This window comes from Saccopteryx leptura, chromosome 2, assembly GCF_036850995.1.
Source record: "Saccopteryx leptura isolate mSacLep1 chromosome 2, mSacLep1_pri_phased_curated, whole genome shotgun sequence".
In the NCBI taxonomy this organism is placed as follows: domain Eukaryota; kingdom Metazoa; phylum Chordata; class Mammalia; order Chiroptera; family Emballonuridae; genus Saccopteryx; species Saccopteryx leptura.
The window spans coordinates 311,287,863-311,305,039 of record NC_089504.1 but is presented as its reverse complement, the minus strand read 5'-3'; the positions used below and the strand labels follow the sequence as shown (position 1 = coordinate 311,305,039).

Sequence of the window (17,177 nt, the reverse complement as noted above, 5' to 3'; positions counted from 1 at the left end):
ACCAAATGACAGTGGAGCAGCACACGCGGGCTGAAAAGGAAGCAAAACACGAAGAAAGGCAGTAGCCTACCAGCCACTTGAGGTGGGCGATGCCATCCGCCCTGGGAGAGAGAACTTCAACTCCCAGCTTGCAACTGGATGGTTACCGTCCGAGGACTACAATTCCCAGAGTGCTGTAGGAGCGACCGCCAGCTCCTCCCCCCGCCCCTCCCTGCCGGATCAGCGTGCGCCTGCGCACGGGAAGCCGGAGGAGTCTTACCCTAATGTAAGATGGTGGCCCGTCTGGCTGTGGAACCCACCGAAAGCTGAGAGTGTCTCTCTCAGCCGTAAAGGTCGGACTCGCTGAAGCAATCAGGCCCGGTTCCGAAGAGTTTTTTCCCCGACACTTGTCCAGGGGCCTCTTGTGAGGACGCGGCAGCTTGTGGAGTCGGCTCCGGGAAAAGCGAGGCAAGGCAGGCGGGTGAGTCTGCGGGGCTGGGCTTAGGGGAAACCCGGGGCTGACCGGCTACGAGAGAGCGGAGGCTTCGCTGGAACTATGCAGGCCGCACCCCCCTCGCTCCCCACCCCCCGCCTCATCCTCACCCTCCTCTTTCTTGGTCTTCCTCCTCCTCCAGGTCTTCCTCCCTCTCCCCTCTGCGCCACAGCAGTTACCAGGAAAAGCGAGCGGGGCAGGCGGCGGCGCGGCGGCGAGCCGCGACTCCTTGGGCAATTTCTTCAATTGGGGGAGCCGGGGCGGCTTTTCGCCTTCAGCTCTCCCCCTTCCATTCTGGCTGAGGCAGGGATCTCCGATCTCGGGACTCCTCGCCTTCTCAGCCCCCTGGCCCCTCTCGGACGTCCTTGCCCAGTGGCCCCCGTCTCCCCAGATGACCAGAGCCATCACTTCCACGCTGAACTGCGTTGCTCCTGCTAATCAATCCCGCTGCTCCTTGCCCACTCGTCCTGCTGCTGAGTGTTCGCTCCGCGGCCACCGACCACTCTGGAGTTCGCCTCTGCCCCCTTCTTGGGTTTGCGAGGAGCCCCCCGGGTCGGTCTGCTACAGTAAAGCTGCTTCCGAGGTACACACTCTGCCTTGAACGCATCTGTCATCTTTAAAGCCGCCCTTTCAGCGCCCAGATGAGGCTTGCTGCTGGTTCTGACCCACCTGTTTCACAGCTTCCCTGGGAATTGCCCGTGCCTTCCCTCTTTCCCACACGGATTCTTCCAGAATTCACTTCTGGGGGGGGGGGTGCCCCGTGTGGGCCCCTGTCAAGTCGAGGAAGTTGGGAAGTGAATGAAGGACGAGTAGGGTACTCTGAAATAGGGTTCTGAGCGAGGAGCGTTTACTTATGCTACTCAGCGGAGGGACGTTTCCCGGTTTGTTTTCAGTGATTGCTGGATGATTCGGCTCTGTTGAGAGTGTTTTCCCCCCTACCTTTTCATTTTGGACCGGTTTGTTCATGCTCCTCGGCATTCTTCTAAATTGCCTCTCCTCAGGACACTTAATGTGGGCTCTGATTATGCTAACAAACGTTAGCCTTGGCATTACCAAACAAGATAAATCTGGCACGCAACCAAGTTCATCTGTGAGCTCCACAAGCCGATATAACTGATATTTTGATTATATGCAAGGTTTTATCTGTGGGTTACAGACCCCTTCCATATTGAGCATTGATTATTGACTAGGTGAATTATATTGATGTGCGGCTTAATTGATGACATTTTATTTATGGTTGGAGTGGAAATTTCCTCTCCAGCTAATAATCTCAGACTTAGTATTTTTGAATTTGGTAAATTCTCTCTTTTAACATTCCTAGAATGGTAAGTATCTGAATACACTGTATTCTTTTGAAAACCCCATTGAGTATGTGTGCAAAAGAAAAATAGATCCCCCCAACCCCAATTAAATCTACCTCATTTTGCCATAGAGGAGATGAGGCTGAGGGAAAGGAATGACAAAGTGTGCCCATACATGCATTTGGTGGCAATCACTGTCATTATTATCTACATTAAAAAGCAGAAAACTAGAAGCAAGAGGTGGTTTATGATGGCTGTGTTTTGGCAAAAGCTAACTGAAAAATACTAATGGCTTAATGGGAAGAAGGAACCTTTGCTTTAACCAGACCACTGTGAAAAAGAGAATTTACCAGAAAAGCAAACGGGATTACATAAATCAGGCACATACATTTCAAGTTTAGGTAAGACATTGTGTTTTTAAGATAAATGTAAAAATGTTAAAAGTCGTAGTAGTGATCTCATGCAGTAATATACCTCTTATCTGCAAAAGTAATACTACCTCAAGTGTAAATACAAATGCATAGTTACCCTTTTAATTATTTTTACACATTGCTATATTGTGATTTTTACAAATTTTACCTTAATACTTGAGGAATCTTCCATTTGGCTTCATGGTCACTTGATTGTGATAAATGGTCTATTTTATCAAATGTAAACCGAGGTAGGAAAGCTGTTCATAAAGCTTCTTTTTTTTCCTATTAGCTACTTAAGCACCAATTTGAGGACACTAAATAAATCCCTGCTCCTTGGAATTGGAAGCAATGTACATAGCAAACTTTGTCCTAAGTTATAATTTGAGGTTTTTAAAAATATTACTTCCATTTAGTTTATCAGTAGGAATGCATTTAATACAATTGATCTTCAACTTTAAGTAAAAAATGTATTGCAGTTTTCTTTGTAATATGCTGGTGGAGAAGCTTTTCGCTTTGGACAAACGTAGCACACAGGTTAAGAAACCCTTGGCAGTCATACTTGGCTGCATTGTAAGCAGTGTGTTTAGGAGAGGATTGTCTGACTGGCAGAAGACTGTAAATGATTTTAATACATCTTTTCTTTTGTAAAGATATTTTGCCCCAGTAAACATATGCTCAAGTAATTTTCTACACTCCACACTTTTTTCCCCCTGCAGTTATCAAATTCTTAGTTTTAGCACTGTGAAGTCAAAACGAATTTACTTAGGGGTCTTTAAATCACATCTAAGGATATCTAAAGTTGTTGGACATTTTGATAGGAAATAGGAAGCTAAGATTTCAAAATATTTTTGTATGATTTAAATTTTTAGATGTAACATTATGAGCAGTGCAGCTTCATAATTTTGATTGCTGGAATACTTTCTGCCTGACTCAGTTGTTGAATTCTTCAAATGCATAGGAAGGTTTTTGAGCATGAATTACTTAAAGTTGACTTATTATATGATAACATTTGTTTTCACAAAGTTGCAGAGACCAATCATTCATTTTGTTAGGATGAGACAGTTATAATCAAATGGCAGAAGGCAGGACAATGGTTTTGTGATGCCCTCAACTTCAGTCTAAACTGGGAGCACTAGTAATAACCTACAACTCATTACTGTGTAAAAGAAAGAGGGTGTTGCTTAAAAAACTCCTTACATTAAGGGAGTTTTATTTTAAAAGTTATTTTACATGTCTTAAGAGAGTGGAAAAATATCCTCTTAGTTTAAGCAGAGTGTTTACAAGTCTTCCCATTCTCTCCTCTCTATCTTTAAGGTGAAGCTACACTCTTTATTTTAATATGCTTTGGGGGATGGTGCTCACAAATAATATTTGATAGGATCTATCTTAACTCAAAGTTATTATTTTTATAGACCAGGTGAAATAGAAAGTTTTAATTTGTGAAAACTTCAGCCTTTGTAAAAATTTGGTTAGTTTTGTGTTATTAAGTATAGTACTGTCTTGACTTTTGTGATAGAAGTTAACATTCATCTCAGTTGGTTCCAAAGAAAAACAGTAGGGAAATAGGTTATAGAGGTTTTTAGTGTTCTAGAAATAGTATAACTAGAATGTACTACATACTTTTCTCAAAGGATTTCTTAATCTAAGTGGAACTTATAAATGGTTTTCATCCCCCTGGAATAGCATGTATTGGATACAATTTCTTAACACATTCTAAGATTTTTTTAAAATTTTATCTTTCAATTTCAGTTTGTATCCAGCATTACTGTGTGCAGCATAGTGGTTAGCCACCATCTACTTTGCAAAGTGTTCCCTCAACACAGTGAGATTTAAAAAATTTGATGTGACCTCAGAAAGAATGGGAACAATTTGCAAATGTTCATTCTTACATAAAAAGTGGCAATGTTGTTGATATTTTGAAGACTATATTTTTTTTCCAAAGTTGAGAGTACACAAATTATAAAGATGACATAATTTACCGAATTATTTAGTGAGGTGAGGAAGGCAGATAAGTGGGACTTTTAATCACATATTTAGTGGTTTTCTGAAAGAACTTTTTCCAGAATTGTTTTAATCTCATTAGTATGTGGCCTTCTGTATTAGAAAAGATTGTGTGCTAAATGTCAACTTTTTCGAGCGTAGTAATAGTATATATAAACCAGCGAGTTATGCCACATTTCTTTTTTGTAGTATGTTTATGTATTTATTTTTATCAGAAAGTATTTTATAGAAGAGAAAATTTCAACACTATTTTGGTGCCTCAGGTTAGCTTTTTCCCATATCAGAGTTTTCTTTTACCAGAAGAGAGAAATTACATTCTACTAAAAAGGTGATGATTGTTTTTACTTGCTGGGAAAACTTAACTTTAAAGATAGTACAATTAACAAGGCAATTTGAGATTGAGTTAATTTTTTTGCTAAGGAGGTTAATTGTGAGGATGGTTTTATTCTTACTAAACTCTGTTTATATAAGAGAGTTGGCCTGTTTTAAACTTTGATTGCAGTGGGTGATGGGTGGATGATGTGTCGCTATTAGGATGAACCTTGCTGTTTTTATTTCTATACGTGTATATATCAGATATCCGTTTAAAATATGATTTTTTTTTTTAGTTACTGTAACTAATATCTCATCTCTTGAGTATTTAGAGGAAATTAGAGAGGAGGAAATCAGAATAATCAGATTGGTTTGTATATATGCCTAAAACCAGTGTAGAAAAAAAAAATCAAGATGAAAAAGCAGTATAAAGAGAATAAAATGCTTGCATTTTAAGATAGTAGGTGTTGTGTTTCTGCTTTTTGAAGGAATTAGTGAATAATGTAGCGACAATTATAGTGATTGAATTTTGGAAAGTAGCTATAGGCTGAAATAAAAGAAGTGGAGCATTCTTAGCAGCAACAAAGACATTGTTATTAAGCCAAAAATCTGAAATTTCATAAGTATGTTTTACAGTCCTTGGAATAAAGAGGAAATACTAATTTTCCTGATTGTTTAGGAACCTAATTCATTCCCTGTTAAGAGCAATAGGTATCTTCAGATTGAATTTCCTGAAATAACAGTGGCTAATTGGTAGCATGTTATTTTTTTCTTTAGGATTTTCTGTCTTTTATATTTTGCTTATGATTTTTTTAGTGGTTTTGTTTTTCAGCAATTGTTTGGTTGGATCCTTTTGTGAACACTATAATTGAATAGAAATTTGAAATGTCAATAGTATTGCTACCAGTAGTTAGGTTAATTTTTTTCTTTTGTTGGAGAGTCCGCTCCATTTTTATTAGATTTTTTTCTCTAATTTTTATTAATTCTTAGATAAGAATTAGAATCATGAAAGTTCCTTGCCAAGTTAGATCTTTCCAGAAATCTTTTTCTTATTCTAAATGTGGACCTAGGTATTTGTTAGGTAAAGAAAAGATTACAGTGTATTTTGGTTTTGTCATACAATGAAGTAAAGAAGCTACTAGTACTTATAAAGAGTAAACTTATTAATGTGAACATTTTAAACAAGTATAAGAATAGACCTCGATGTAGCTATCACTTCAAAGATGATCAGTTCATAGTCCATCTGGGTTCATCTGTATCCCCACTTACTTTACCCCTCACCTCCCTGGTTTTGACTTGGGTTATTTTGAAGCAAATCCTAGTCATTTAATTTGTAGTAGCACTCTTTTGACATAAAATAATCTTGATTTTTAAAAATCAGGACTATTCAATTAGCTTGTTAAATAATCTTTGAGTACTTATTATAGACCCACTTCTTGGGAAATGGTCCAGCCTCTTCTAGGAGTTTATAATCTTCTTGAGCATACTGCCATAATATAATTAGTGTTATCCAAAGCATTATATAAATAATGTGTGGTACATATAGTCTGAGTCATATATTAATGTAGGGGTATCTTCAGACTAGAGTTCTTGATGTGGGGCTCCCTAGAGAAAGTGAGACTTGAATAAAGAATATGTACTGTTTGCATAGGCAGAACATCTTCAGAAGGAGAATATTCCTTGTGTGGGATGGAACCATGAGTAAACACTTCATGATGTGAGAGGGATGTAAGGAGTTTGTTTCCATGGAATAAGATATTAATTTCTGGAAATGGTGTTGGAGAAGTTAATATAGTAAGGTAGAGCTCTGTTATGAAAGGTGTATTTGGTGTCAATTTGAATTTGATCTTTTAAGCATTATGGAGCCATTAGAGGTTGGGGGAGGCAGGAGATGACAATAAAACTGCTTTTTAGAAAGATTGCTGTTTCAGTAGGGTGCAGCATACTTTGGGATGGACAGTTGAATGTAAAAAGTCAACGTCTATGTCACCAAGGTAAAGGGCCTTTTGAGGGATGTTAGTGCGGAAATTCTACAGGATTTGGTAGCTAATTGATTCCACCCTTTCTTCAGTCACTTATGTCCAGACATGACCCCAAAGTTTTGGAGAATAGAGAACTGAGGAAATGTAGTTTATTCATCTTTAATATCATAGTAAACTGCAATTAGTTATCTAAGCCCAGCTTTTGTAAAGGAAATGATGCATGATTACTCAAATCTCAAAAAATTTCAGTAGTAAATACTACCAGTGTTTTCAAATAGTTTTAAATATTATTCACTGGGGAATAAGAGCTGGGAAGATAAAGAAAATTTTATTATATAATAGTAAGGGATGGAACATAATTCATTTGTAAAAGATACAATTTCCCCCCCATCTGCTTCTTATGTGTGTATGAGTTCAGAAGGAGTATTATAAAACTTATATATGAACAGCTTATAAATGGTATATATTATTGGGTATCTTTAAAGTTTACTAATGACCTGATTAGGGCAGAAGAAATTCTGATGAAATAGGGCACTAAATATTGTCAGCTCCAAGCTCCCTTAAGGATGGATAACGTTGGGTCAGCAGGCCAAGCAAGAAAGTAGGGACATTATTAAATGAAAGTTTAGTCTTTCATTTATTTTTATATGCTCTTTTTTTTGAAAAGATATTATTAAAAACAAATCTAGTTCAACAGCAACCATATATGTTTTATTTGGAATTTTTTAAATGACCTGAGACCTTTGAGGTTATTCTTTTCTTTGTTTTGGTTTATTGACCTTTCATTAAGCCAACTTCATCTAGTCTATATTTCTGCGGATAGCATGCTTTCTTTGTTTAGTAAAGGAAAATTTCACATTTTATCTTAAAGCAGGGGGAGAACAGTAGATTATTTGCTTCTGGCTTTTTAAATAGTAAATTAATAGTACTTTTTTAAATACAAGATAGCACTTTAGTTGTTTGTTGATTGCTTTCTCAGTGCTTTGACTGGGGGGCTCTAGCTGAGGTCATATCTATGATCCCCGCTCAAGCCGGCGAGCTCAGGGTTTCTCGAACCTGGGTCCTCAGTGTCCTAGGTTGATGCTCTATCCACTGTGCCACCACCTGGTCAGCAATAGTACTACTATAGTTTATTCTCTTCTTCCTTCAAGATATTCCCTCTCCATGGTATTTAGCATGCAGATTTTAGGGATTCTCACAACTGAGTCTGAAACCATCTCAAGCTTAGGTGCCTATAGCTTCAAAGTTAAATTTATATTAATTTACCAATTATTTTTGTTTCCATTGTTATAAAAGGTACGACCTACCAATAATGCCATGTACTTTTTAGATACTTGGGAAATATTAATAAGTTTAAATCAATGATGCAATATATAGTACATTGTTGGGGAAAATCTGTTTTTCATCTGTCCATCCTAAGACTTCCTTAATTCTTGTAATGTTCAGAGCTATTTTTGACATATATTACTTCTTTAGTTAGCTGTTCATGTGTGCCATCTAATATAGTCACTAGAATAGAAAGCTATTGTCCTCTACTTGGGAGTTTAACAGGGGCTTTACTATGTTAATTTTGGATTTAAGATTGAATTGAGATTCCCCTGTGTGCCAGAGATTCTTTTTTTTTTTTTTCAGAGATAAGAGAGTCAGAGAGAGGGATAGATACGGACAGACAGACAGGAACAGAGAGAGATGAGAAGCATCAATCATCAATTTTTCATTGCAACACCTTAGTTGTTCATTGATTGCTTTCTCATATGTGCTTTGACCATGGTCCTTCAGCAGACTGATAACCCCTTGCCCAAGCCAGCAACCTTGGGTCCAAGCTGGTGAGCTTTGCTTAAACCAGATGAGCCCGCGCTCAAGCTGGTGAGCTCAGGGTCTCGAACCTGGGTCCTCCGCATCCCAGTCCGACGCTCTATCCACTGCGCCACCACCTGGTCAGACTGTGTGCCAGAGAATCTTGAGAAGGATTATGCTTCTTTCTCATTGCATGTGGGAGGGATGTAAATATCAAATATATATATATATAGTGTGTGTGTGTGTGTGTGTGTGTATGTGTATAGTACTTGAAAGTATCTTCAGTGGTAGCTACCAATCCATTCTTTTCCTTAAGAGATTTTAATCCCTTAGAGTGTGGAACCTCTTGGTGTCATGGTGTGCTGGTGGTGGGGGGGAGGAGAAAATGCTCCAAACATTTCTTTCAGATATTAACAACTTGAATTAATCTCAAATTATGACAGTTTGTGTATTTTTCATTCATATAATTCTTGAGAGGGAGCTGATTTTGTGCAAGTGGCTTTGGGGTTTCCTTGGGTATTCAGGAAGTAGGTACATTGTAAACCCAGGAGAAGGGAGGAGAGGAAGAAATAGTCAGGAAGACTTCATATTCTGCTCATGGCCACTGGGTATTTTTGTCTGAGGCATTCACGCCACTGGCTCCTTTGCTGCCTTTAGCTGCATACTTTAGGTTTTCTAAGTTAGGTTGTCCGTACGAATTGAGAAGCCCTTTTCTAAATCAAACTATTGTCCACCTAGGCTTAGGCATTTTAATCTCTCCCGCATAAAACCTTACAACTGTTGTGTCTTTTCTCTGCTAGAGGGAAAGGGGAAAGAGAAGAAAATGATAGGTATGGTACTCTCCCATTTACCTGGGTAGGGTTATATTGTTCTCTTTTTTATGGAAGAATCTCTAACTTTTGTTTTTAATTGTATGTAATCAGTTAAAAAAGAGCTTTATGAATTTACTAGATTAATCCTCAGAAACTTTTTTTGTTTTTTTAGAGGGAGAGGAGGGACAAGCAGGAAGGGAGAGATGAGAAGCATCAATTCTTTGTTGTGGCACCTTAGTTGTTCATTGATTGCTTTTTCATATGTGCCTTGACGGGGCGGGGTGGAGGGGGGTGGCTACAGTAGACCCTTTGCTCAAGCCAGCGACCTTGGACTCCAGCCAGCAACCATGGGGTCATGTCTATGATTCCGTGCTCAAGCCGGTGCCCCCTGCCCTCAAGTTGGTGAGCCTGCACTCAAGCCAGCGACCTTTGGGTTTCAAACCTGGATCCTTTGCGTTCTGGCCAATCAATGCTTTATCCACTGTGCCACTGCCTGGTCAGGCCTCAGAAACGTTTTAAACGGTCTTTTCACCATAGAGTTAGTGATAGGTTGGAGACTGTGTAAATTAGATGCTTCTCCTAAAATCTTTTGTAATACTACACCTTGTTCTAGATGTGATTTTGCTTCTGATATGTAAAGCTAATCTTTCTTTAAGGTACTTATCTTCCTTGAATTGTACTTTTAACAATGATTGATCATTTAATTGATCAATTGATTGAATGATTGATTAGAGGGAGAAAGAGAAATATAGATTTATTGTTCCACTTATTTATGCATTCATTGGTTGCTTCTTGTGTGTGCCCTGACTGGCAATGCAAACTGCAACCTTGGTGTGCTGTAATGACACTTGAACCAAATGAGCTACTCAGCCAGGGCTTCCTGAATTGTTTTAAATCTGTTTTGATCTTGATGAAAACCAGTGTGACAGTAAAATACTTTAATATAGCTATACTAACAAAAGAACATTTGTTTGTCACGTGTCACCATATAGTCTTTTGTCATGCTTAGCAAATATTTTCAGCAGCTTTGCAGAACTCTGAATTATATAGCATGTGTTTGTGTTTATGGATTGTTCTTTTTTATTATGTGTATTAAATTTTAGAATTTTAAAAAATTTGGCATGATATTAAAGGAAATATTACTCTTCAGTATTTGGAGTAAAGGACTAACTTAAACGACTTTTCATAGTTGAATATAGTTTTCCATGTAAGCTCTTTGAATGCTCTGTTTTTATTTTTGCTCTTACTAGGAGTATGCAGCATAGCATGAAGCCAAGCTATCTTAGTGTGAATCTTGGTTCCACCACTTAATACTTGTCAGACTTAGAGCAAGTTACTTTAGCCTATTTGGGCCTCAGCTTCCTCGTTTGTAGGATGGAGATATTAGGATTGTTTTGTGGTATAAATGAAATAATGTACATAAAGTGATTGAAATAGTGTTTGGCACATAGTAAACCCTGTTTAAGTGTTTGCCATTTTTATACATTTGAAAGAATCAAAAATCCATTTTTGAACACTTAGCTTTTTATTCAATATACTTTTTTATGTCTAGGTACTTGACATATGTTTCAGTAGTTATTTGATCAGCTGGAAACACAGGTGCGGCGTCTGAGGGGTGATCAAAGGACTAGCCTTTCTGGAATTTTTTTGAACCAAGGAGTAATGGAAAATGGACCTGGATAGGTACAATGGAAAATGATTATGGAGTGTTTTGAATAAAGGCAGAGAAATTTAGTTTTGGTTGATAAGAGGGAAATTATTGCAAGGATATATATATATATATATATTATATATATATGTAAAGTCAGGAAAGTGACATGTTTAAAGTAGTTTTTAGGGGGAGATGGTTTTGAGTGCTGTTGATAGCATAGGTTATTTTTTGTCTATTCTGTTCACCGATCTATCCAGAGTGGCCCATACAGTGTGCCTGGTAGAGAGAGGGTGCTTAGTAAATGCTGGATAAATGAACCTAAGGGAAACCGAGTTAACAGAGGTAGAAATAAAGGATCCTAATTAAACTTTTGGGATTTTTACCTTTGAAGGAGTAGAAGTGAAAAAAGTATTAAAGGAACAATAAGAGAGATAAAAAGAAGATGGAAAATAAGTCTTGGGAAACAAAGGAACATATTCTGCCAGGAGAGAGAAATCACAAATAGGGATAGGAAGATCTAGCATAGTATTGCTTCTATTTCAAAAAGAAAAGGCATCAAAACATAGTCTCACACAACATTCAAGGAGAATGAGAATTGATAAAGCCCCTTGGCTTGTGGTGTGATAATCACTAAGTACATTAGAACAATATTAGTAGACTGGGAATATAATTGGGAATGTAAATCAAATCGGGGGGAGATGAAGGAAGGTAGTGGAAATTGTAGGTAAAGACCATTCAGTCTAGGATATGACTGGGAGAATGGCAAGAAGACGTTGAATAGCAGCTTTCATAGTTATTGAATGTGTATTTGGAGAGAGTCTAAGTATTAGAGATGAGAAAACTGGAGGTATTTTGTGCTGAACGTTGTTAGGTTTTATCGTAGACAAGACTTATACATGGGGTTTCAGGGCTCTGCCGCATGTTGACTTACTAATCTTGAGGAAAGTTGCTTAATCTTTTTGCATCTGTTTTCTAGAGACAGTGGTAGCACCTACTTTGTAAGTCTGTGGTAAGGAATAATTATTTAGTCTTTTAAAACCACTTAGAACAATGCTTGGTATGTGGTGAATGTTTGATAAATATTAGCAATTATCACCCACTGCTGAAGTGGAGTGGAGAGTAGGCTTAGAAGCTTGATGAGAATAGAAAAAGAAGAAATTAATAAAATAATTGTTTCCTTAGACGAGTAGCTCAGTTGGTTGGAGTATTGTCCCGACATGCCAAGGTTGTGGGTTTGATCCCCAGTCAGGGCACATACAGGAATCAACCAGTGAATGTATAAATAAGTGGAACAATAAATCGATGTTTCTCTCTCTCCCTCTTTCCGTCTCTCTTTCTCTACCCCCTTCTTCTCTAAATAAATTTTTAAAAGATAAAAAAATATATATTGCCAAGTAGTGGCAAGAACTAAGTGAAGAGGCCTGAGAACCTTTGCCCTGGCTTTTTCTTCTGCCTAAAGAACACTTCTCTGAATATCCACATAGCTAGTTCAGCTTCTTCAGACCTTTGTTTTAAATGAGCTCCTTTTAACTAGGCCTACCCTAACAATTTATGTACAGTTAAAATCCAGGCCTCTCTTCTCCATTATTTGTATTGTTTTACTTGGTTTCTGTAATACTTATCTTCAAGCATATAAACCACATATATGCTATTTGTTGCTGACCTTCATCTGCTAGGATGGGGATGTTTGTTTCTGGTATATCCTAGGTTCTGTGAGTAGTATGTATTTGATACATAATAGGTGCTCGGTATATGGTTTTTGAATGAACAGATTATTTTACCATTGAATTTGGGTGGGTGGAGAAATGAATTTAAGGGCTGGAGGTGCTACTTTCTTGAGAGCCAATTTTCTGAGATGGACACTACATAAAAGTTGACCTCCTTTCTTTCTGAGAAAGAAAGGAGACTTCCTTTTCTTTCTCAGATGAGTGTTCTGAGTCCATGTTGATACTGGTTTTCCTGGAAATCACTTGGGAAGCTCATTTGCTGACGAAAGGAAAATATAAGATGAATGTCTTTTTTTGCTACAATAACATTTTGCATTTGATGAACTAATAAAAATTTGTCTTTGCTCATTAGATATGTAGTACTGGTTTAATCTCTTGATATTATTGATTTTTAAAAATTCTGCAGCAACCTCGCAGATACATTACAGTTTTCTTGCAAGCCACCATTAGGGGTGAGGGAGAAGCCCTTTGCACTGAGGCTAAAGCATGCTCCCCTGACTGCTGTGTTCCCTTGACAGGGAGCTTGGGATCCTTCATTCCACCTGCCAGCATTCACAGCCTAGAAGCTATTACTTGCCTGAAGTCCATCAGCACAAATCTTATTATATCCTTTATTCCTTTTTATGTCAGTCACCATCAGTCTCCCAGGTGACGCTTTATATCTCTGTCTTTAGACCTTAGTGTTCTGAGTGATTTCTATCTTTTCATTCCTCTTCATCACCAGCAGAATTTTCCCATATCCTTATTTTTGCCCCCTCTGCTTCCAACTTTTCTAAAGACACTTTTTCCCTTCAGCCCTCTTGTGTGTTGGCTATTAAGTTTTTCATTTGTTTTATATGCTACCATGAATGGTCCGCAGGGAGTCCCTTGCACTGAGATTTAAGACCACATTTCACATTCTGACCTTGTCCTTTGAATTGGAGTTGACAGCGGGGACTGGATCCACTGAGCATGGACATGAGGAAGATGTCTTCCGCTCTCCTTATCTCCCTAAAACTTGTCTGCTAATTGGTTATTTGTCCATAAACCCCCATGCTTGCTGGCATCTTCTGCACCCTGGGTTGCTCCTTATCTTTCTTGACTATTTTAGCTCTCAGTCGTCATTCTTACCAACACTGTACCTCTCTTAATTCTTTGTAATTTCAACATCTATTAGCTATGGTTCTTCTAATACTGGGGCCTCAAGTTCTAAAATTCCTCTTCCCTAATTAATATTCTTGCTCTCTATCTTACCTCAGCCACTCACTCTACCCTCATATTTTACGCTTTGTTATTACCGATATATTGAACCCCTTCTGATTTTCAATTCATGCAGCCCTTTTTCTGACTGCCACCTGTATTTTCAGCTCATTCTGCCTAAGACTCCAACACAACAATCTTATTGTTATTAAGATTTCCAGCCCACAGATTCTGTTCCCTTTTCACTGTCCCTTGCCCCCTTGATTACTCTTCTTCCCTCCTTACGTAGAGTAAATTTGTTTCCTAGTGGTCAGTTACTGTGGTAATTCCCTTCAATATTCTCTCAACTCCCTTGCTCCTTTGTCCTTTATACTTACTTGGCAAAGTCTCAGCCCTCTGTAAATCAGATTCTCTCAGTACTTCATTTCTGCCCCAGTGACCTACAAGGGACTGAAGAAAAACATGGTAATATAACCACTCTCACTTTAAATTCATGGTAAGACACCTCTGGTGGCCGTTAATATCATCTGGCAATCATAGTCCATTTCCTTAATTTATTCAGTTTCCCTACTCCTAGATGACTTAGTATATACCTGGCCCTTCTCCTTAAACTTTCAGCTGTCCTTGTCATGTTCACTTTCAGTTGATAGCCGTGCTTTCTACTTCATTGAGAAAATAGAAGCAGTCAGAACTTTTCTGATCTCCCACCACATCTTGTGTACTTTACTGATCTGACTCACAGGCCTTGCTTGCCTTCCGTTGCTATAGATGAGCTGTCTTTGCTTCTCTGTACTCCCAGTTCCTCTGGTTGGTGATCCTAACTAACCCTTTTCATTTATTCTGGACATTGCTATAGTAATTTTCCCCTCTCTTTGTACATCATCGGTTCTTCCTTCTCTTCATATCATTCTCAACATGCAAATGTGCTGTTATTTTTCTCATAAAAGTATCTTCTTTTGGTCATTCTTCTTTGTTCTCTATTTCCATTGCTGCAGAACCTCTTTAAAGCACTGTGTAAATGCACGTGTTCTAGTTTTCTCATGTTCTCTCTTACACTTCTTCCAATCAGGCTTTGCCCCTACAAAGATTGTTTTTGTTCAGGTCTCCCAACAAGTGACATTGTTAAATCTTGTCAGTTTTGTCTTACGTGATCAGTATATATTTGATGATGTTATTTTCTCCTTTGATATACATATACTTGTTTCACTTGCTTTTTAAGATACCACATCCACCTGGTTTTCCACAGAACTCATTGGCTGCTCCTCAGATTTTCTTGGTGAATCTTCTTTTTTGCTCTCCTCTGTCTTGGACCATCTCAGGGCTTCGTCATTGATTATCTTCTCTATCTACCCTCACTACCTTGGTTCTTCTAGTTTCATAGGTTTCAATACCTTCTAAATGTTGAAGACTCTTAAATTTATTTCTCCGGTTCAGACTACTCTCCTGAACTCCGGATTTATATATCTAGTTGCCTACTCAGTATTTCCATTTGACTAACAACATCTCAGACTCCACATATCCTAAATAGAATCTTGCTTTTCCCTCCCAAATCTGCCCTCTCATACCTGGTTCACCCACATACATATAGCCTTTGTCATCTCAGTTGGCAGCTTCAAGTTGGTCAAGCCAGAAATCTTGGGAGTCATTCTTGATTCTGTTGCTCTCGTACCGAGATTAACAATCATATCACAAATTGTGATGTTGTATGTGGATTGCTATTGATTTTAGATCCTTTCAGATGATCATACTTAATCTCTTGGTCTGAAAATAGATATACTTGTACGTATGTATGCCTTTTTTCTCAAGCCATTTCTTAGACTTGTATTGTCCAATATGGTACCCACAAACTACAAGTGGCTGTTGAGCACTTGAAATGTGGTGAGTCTGACTTGAGGTGTATAGATAGGGGTTGTGGGAACAAAGAAAAAAAGTGAACTCACTAAATTCACTTTCTTAGATTCTTTGATAGACTAATAGAAACAAAATTTTGCTACTTAAGTTTTCTGGATTTTAGACTATCCTCTTACCTTTTTGGTTTCTCTTAGTTTTATGGATTTCTGTTAGCTGTGGAGATAGACTTAGATTTAGATTGATCCATAAGAATAATTTCTGAATTCATCCATGTAGTGTATATCAAAACAAATTTTTTTATTGTTGAGGAGTATTTCTTGGTGTGGACATGCCGCATTTTGTTTAACCATTTACCTATTGGATATTTGTGTTTTCAGTTGTCTCTTACTGATGTAGCTTTTGTGAACATTTGTGTGTAGATTTTTGTGTGAACATAAGTTTCATTTCTTTGGGATAAATGCTCAAGAGCAGAATTGCTGGGTCACCTGGTAAGTGCATATTTAGTTTTTAAAAAACTGCAGAACTATTTTCTAAAGTTGCTTTATGATTTTATTAAAATCTCATGAGGATTGTGTGAGTTTCTCTACATCCTAATTAGATTGGATGTTATCCCTGTTTTGTTGTCATTCAAATAGATGTTTAATGATAGCTCATAGTTTTAATTTGCACTCCCGAATGGCTAAAGATATAGAGCATTTTTTTCATGTTATTTGTACATCCTCTTTAATGAAATAGCTTTATGTCCTTTGCCCATTTTCTAGTAGGATATTTTTGCTGTTGAGTTTTGAGGATTCTTCATGTATTTTAGATATAAGTTCTTTGAAAAATGTGGTTTGCAAATATTTTCTCCCAGTCTGTAGCTTGTATTTTCATCCCTTCATAGAGTTGTTCAGAGCAAAAGTTTTTAACTTTGCTAAAACCCAATATATCGGTTCTTACTATTATGTATTATGCCTTTTGTGTCAAGTCTAAGAACTCTTAAGAACTCGAATCCAAGATCTTGAAGGTTTTCTCTTTTTTTTCTAAAAATTTTCTAGTTTTACATTTTACATTTAAGTTTGTGATCCATTTTGAGCTAATATTTGCATGAGATGAAGTTTAGGTTGGTGTTCGTTTTTTCTTTTTTCTTTTCCAAGTCCAGTTGCTCCAGTACCATCTATTCAAAAGACTATCTTTTCTCCAGTGAATTGCTTATGTACCGTTGTCAAGAATCATTTGGGGCCTGACCAGGCGGTGGCGCAGCAGATAGAGCGTCAGACTGGGATGCAGAGGACCCAGGTTTGAGACCTCCGAGGTCACCAGCTTGAATGTGGGCTCATCTGGTTTGAGCACAAAGCCCACCAGCTTGAACCCAAGGTCCCTGGCTCTAGCAAGGGGTTACTCGGTCTGCTGAAGGCCCGTGGTGAAGGCACATATGAGAAAGCAATCAATGAACAACTAAGGTGTTGCAACGCGCAATGAGAAACTAATGATTGATGCTTCTCATCTCTCTCCGTTCCTGTCTGTCTGTCCCTGTCTATCCCTCTCTCTGACTCACTCTCAGTCTCTGTAAAAAAAAAAAAAAAAAAAAAATCATTTGGGCATATTTGTGTGGATCTGTTTACAGGTTATCTATCCTGTTTCATCCATTTGTATGTCTATCTCTTCATCAGTTCCTACTGTTTTGATTACTGTAGCTA

The 17,177-nt window shown here is 38.0% G+C and overlaps 1 protein-coding gene across 6 annotated transcripts in view; it reads left to right on the top strand.

The window, feature by feature from the left end:
• The first annotated feature begins 253 nt into the window (after window positions 1-253).
• Window positions 254-17,177, top strand: part of CNOT4 (CCR4-NOT transcription complex subunit 4) — a 119,484-nt gene continuing 102,560 nt past the window's right edge. For all 6 annotated transcript variants that reach the window (XM_066362780.1, XM_066362778.1, XM_066362779.1 and 3 more), the window contains exon 1: window positions 254-460. The gene's annotated coding sequence lies outside the window, so the exon portion shown is untranslated. The remainder of the gene's footprint in view (window positions 461-17,177) is intronic.